This window comes from Seriola lalandi, unplaced genomic scaffold (genome assembly GCF_002814215.2).
Source record: "Seriola lalandi dorsalis isolate HSWRI2012SDOR001 ecotype SW California unplaced genomic scaffold, Sedor1 jcf7180002054240, whole genome shotgun sequence".
Lineage (NCBI taxonomy): Eukaryota > Metazoa > Chordata > Actinopteri > Carangiformes > Carangidae > Seriola > Seriola lalandi.
Genome location: NW_019524793.1, coordinates 851,077 through 856,297, shown reverse-complemented (window position 1 = coordinate 856,297; position 5,221 = coordinate 851,077).

The window sequence follows — 5,221 nt, the reverse complement described above, 5'->3', positions numbered from 1 at the left end:
GGGGGGGGTGGAGGGGTTGGGGGCTGTTGTTCCAAACTCTTGCTGAGTGTGACTCACTTTTATGCCTGGAACCAGCCTCCAGGTGAAAAAGCAGTCATAAAGTAAATTACGCTGCAGACAGGATGTGATTTTTACTATTGCTTGTCCTCACTGTCCCATCTTTCTTTAACTCTTGTTCTGTCCTCATTTGCTTCCCTGCACTAAACCAAGAAACCAGGCTCTTGTTCACTGTGGCATTTTCTCATCCGGATTTAAACTTCCAGTTCATTGATCTATTTGGCTGAGATCTTCAGCACTGGTGAATGAAAACTTTTCTGGAGTTAATTTTCAACAACCTTCCCCTCAATGTTAAACCTCCTGCACCAACAACCAGTTTAATGAATACCTGAACTGCTGCTCCTTCTCAGAGCTAGTCTCAACCTGTTTCATTAAGTCTACTATCTTGGGCAGATAAACTGTAAACTGCAGTCACACAAGCATGTCCGATATCTTGTGGTATGCGTAAGCAGATTGCAAGGTGGTGATACCATCGAGAGGCCGTCTGCCTGTCATCGTCCCTCTCTGGCTCCTTGCCAGACCGTCAGAAATGCAGCTGAGCTCAAACCTGTGTCCACATTCCTCTCAGTAAACAGGAACCCTGTCATTTTCAAGTGGCGGCCATATCAGAAGACAGACATGGTGTTTGTATCACTTCCAACACCTCACATGGCTTTGACAGTCTTTTACTCTTTGCTTAAACAGCATGGTAATGGACATAGTGTACATTCCAGCTCTCAATCACCAGCCCTGGTCAGTGGGTTGTGTTGCTGGTAGTAAAGTCCACATACATCCAGTCAGCGTGGAAATATGTGGGAGGAAAGTGACATATTTGAAGTATGCAGCAACTGGTGCATCTGACTCAAAATTCCCTGAAGTTTTTGCAAGCCACGAAGACAAAGCGCGTCTTTTGTTTCAGCCCAGATGGTGATGTAAAGCCTGTGTGTATGGGATTGTGGGAGAGAGAAAAAGATACTGAAATACAAAAAATAAAGAGTGGAGAGAATACCAGAAAATGTCACGCTCCTTGTGCTGCATCTATGTGAGGGGTGGCAGAGGAGATTAAATGTTGCCAAGGCCTCAACCATGCGACATGCTTCAAGTCCACGCTGAATTAGCCCTTGATGCCTTCAAGCTGTTCTCAACACCACGCTATCAGCTCCTTCATATACCTCTTTCAGCAGCTCGCAGGGACCTGAGGAGCTGCAGCACTGAGGGCTCACGAGAAGAATTTGGGTCATTCTGACAGGGCACTCGCTCTAGCAGGTGGGCGACTCTTATGAAAGCACACACAATAAAAGTGAACTCAACTCGGCCCTGCCTTCGAATTTCACAGAGATCACATATGGATTAGGCCTGCAGATCCAGGTGGTTCTGAAGGTGGACGATTAGCCAATCAGTGACCAAAGCAGGAAGACCATAACTGAGCAAGGGGCAGAGGAAAGCAGGAGATAAAATCAGAGATCTCTAAGGAAAATGGTTCTGTATGTTTAAAGCACCCTTCCTCCGTGAACGACTTCCGCTCTCCAGATTAGCTTCAGTGAATGTGATTCTCATGGCTTCCTCTGGCCCAACGTCCCTTCTTCTTCTTCATGGCCCTGTGACATGAGAGTTTCCTTGATGGGTACACTCATTCTTCGATTCGCTCGATCAGCCCGGGATGCCGTACACAAAAAGCCTCAGCCATTAGGCTCGCTGATACTGGGTGACAGCCATGATAGACTCAAGAGACTGTGGGGGTGGGAGGGAACAAGCAGGAGCGCCTTCCTTTGTTAATTCCCAAGTTCTCCGATTCACATGGGGAGATCAGCTCCTTCTATCTACCCGCAGACTCTGGCAGCGTTCCTGTGCAATGCTCTGGCTCTAACTATGCTGAACACTGCAGGAGAACATTTAAACATTTGACTATCCAAATGATATTGATTTCATATAGGCCGGTCCCTGTGTTGAGTTGAGTTTGGAATTCCCGGAAGAAAAAGCAAAACAGATTTTTATGGAGTTTTAACATTGCAGGGGATGTCGTCTGTGTTCAATCAGAGATGCAGTGATCTGCCAGTGCAGAGGAGGCTTAGAATGACTCCCTGGGCATTTTTGATTGATGAATAAGGTTTTTTTTATTTTTATTTTTTTGGTTTTGGCATCTTTATGCTTTGAGGAGATCTTTGAGGAGATACCTCTTGGCACTAAACCTATACACACATTTGGTCTGCTTTTCTTTCTTTTTTTAACTAAAGAAAGAAGGATACTTTCTCACACACAATGGTGGAAAGTAACTAAGTACATTTATTGAAGTGCTTAAGTACAGTTTTGATGTGCGTGTACTTTACTTGATTATTTCCATTTTCTACTACTTTTTACTCCACTTTATTTACCTCGACCAAGGAAGTTATGTTTTCACCTGTGTCTGTTTATTGGTCAGCAGGATTACGCAAAAAGTACTGAACCGATCTGTACAGCACTTGGCGAAGGGATGTGGCATGGGTCAAATCTTTGAAGTAAAATTTTGGGGCAGATCATTTACCATAATTAGTTTATTTTTCCTCTGAAGTCTGGTCTATATTGTTTGACCTTGGCCCAGGCAGAAGTCTGCGCTTCTCTAGTTATTTGATATTTTCTGTTTCATTGTAGATTAGCATTTTACATAATGATCACTGCAAAATTTTCCTTTTAAAATAATTTTAGCAAATGAAAAAATATTCAAGAATAAGGTGGTATTTTCCTTGATTCTAGAGTAGCGATGCCTTATTTTGGATTTGCAAATTTACTCAAGTTGAAATCTATATAAAAATAAAAAATAAAAAAAACAGGTTGAAATAATCTACCAATCAAAAAAGACTTTTAGGCCTAACTAATTATTACTGCAGTGCAAAGCAAACATGATCATTATAGCGAGTAGTTAAACTCAGCTCTACATTTATTGGCATTAACATTAAAATGTTGCTTTGATGTTAATGCATTGGTGAGAGTAACCCAATACATTATAAATTAACACGTGCTGAAAGGGGGCCAGGTACTTTTGATACTTTGAGTACATTAAGCTGATAATACTTCTCTATTTATAATGGAGTATTTTCACACTGTGGTATTGATAATTTTCCTTTAGTAAGGGACCTGATTATTTCTTCCACATTTCTACTGCACAGCTGACACAGTCGGCCAACAGGCAAAGATTCTTCAGAACAATTCACATTAACAAGCTCATGTGTTTACACATGGAGAGAGAATGAGAAAAGGCAATGCAGGAGAGGAGAACAGTCGCTCTATTGTGTCCATCCACATGCAACGTTTTATATCAGCACATGGTTTGCCTGGAGAAAGAAGCAGCAAACTATTAAGGACAAAACAATCAGTCAAATCTTGGTATAAACCAAGCACGATGACTCTTTATAGAAATTCTGACCCAGTGGTCTGGTTTCTTGGAGCGCTGACACAGAGGGGTCTTTAAGCTCCTCTGGCACCCCTCTGAATGGGTCTCATTCTGCCAGTAACGGGAGCTGGATTTCGGAAACCCAGAGTTCCGACACTGGTGTGGTCTGATGTGAAGGTGACACTCTCCTCATCTGCTGATTCACAAGCTGGTGACAGCTGTCGCCACAGGTGACAGGAGGTGGCAGGTTCATGGGAAAAAAAGGGGGGAGGCAGGAAAAACCATATAAGGTCAGTTAGGAAGACAAAAGAGTTCAGGTCACAAACATTCACCCCTGAGGTTTTCAGACTCTAAACATGCGACTGTAGCATCCAACCAGCTATGGTTTATGTTTTCAAGAGGAATTAAAATAGTTTCTTAAGCTTGATGCTGATACACAAGACAACATTTTTCAACATGTTGTGCTCCACTGCATTTATCAAGTCTTTATGGGTCTTATAAGACAAACTGCTTAATACATGATAGCTTGTTTTTCCGTTTATGTTGCAATGTCGTTGCAATGTCGTCATCTAGATAACATTACTTTATCTCGAGTGGATGATTGTACTTAGACAAACTCCTGAAACACACCGTGATGTCAGAGCTCTTCCTCTTCCAATAGGGTCAAATCAAGTATGTGCTCTGTTACTTAAAACAGTCAGCTGTCAGCTTGGAGCTTGATTTAATGTGCAGAAATATTAAATTGGGCGCGTTGTGTAGCGTAGTGGTTTAAGCAGGCGCCCCATGTGTAGAGGCTACAGTCCTCGCTGCAGTCGGCCCCGGTTCGAATCCCGCTTGGACGGCCTTTCACTGCATGTCATTCCCCCTCTCTCTCTGCCTCCCTGTTTCCTGTCACTCTCCACTGTGCTGTCCATTAAAGGCATAAAAAAAGCCCAAAAAAAAAACTTAAAAAAAGAAATATTAAATTGGGTTTTGGTGCCTTGTTTAATTTGTTCTTTCTGGATAGTGAGGCAAATATTTCATCATTAACCTCACCACTACTGCAAAACTGAAACCTAGGGGTATGTTTTAAAGGCAATGCCATGTATAAAAATAAACAGTGTGAAAAAGTAACACACACTCATACTGTACACATACTGGGGGACATTTGTTCAAGTCTTTTTTTCTTTTTTTTTTAAAAAATATTTCAGCTTTAACAGTGAGTCTGCTGGTTGTCCCAGGGTATAAAATGACTACATTTCATCATCATGTTTTTCATTGGTGTGTTTTCTGATGAGGAACAACAAAGAAAAGAAAAAGACTACAGAGTTGTTGAGCAATCTTCAGCAGCATTAGATTGCTAAATAATAAAATGTCTCTTTTGTTTTGTGGTCTCATATGAGAAAAAAACAATGCAGGCATGCCAAGACATGAGGCATGGCATTGATAAAGGGCATAGAGGGACACACAAATAACCTGTTAGGTCTGCATCTGTCTGCTTTTAGCCTGAGGTCATATCAGACAGTCTGTGTTGAAATGATGAGCCATTTGGAGCTGAGCAGGTATCCAGAGAGCTCTGATGGAAATGGCCTTCCAGTAGCTTCTGAGATCTCAATATAGTGTCAAAGAAACATGTTGTGCATGAGTGGTTGTGAGCAAATTCTTTAAAAGAGCCAATGGAGGACTGAGGCCTTATAGATACGTCTTCACCTGCTTGGGCAGCAGCATTATTACACTCACCCTAAATTAGTTTGAGTCTATGCTGAAAGGCCACGTCCACATCAAAAGATTATTTTAGGGTTTAAGCAGGTGGCGCTGAATGCAGAGAGAAAGTCTTAA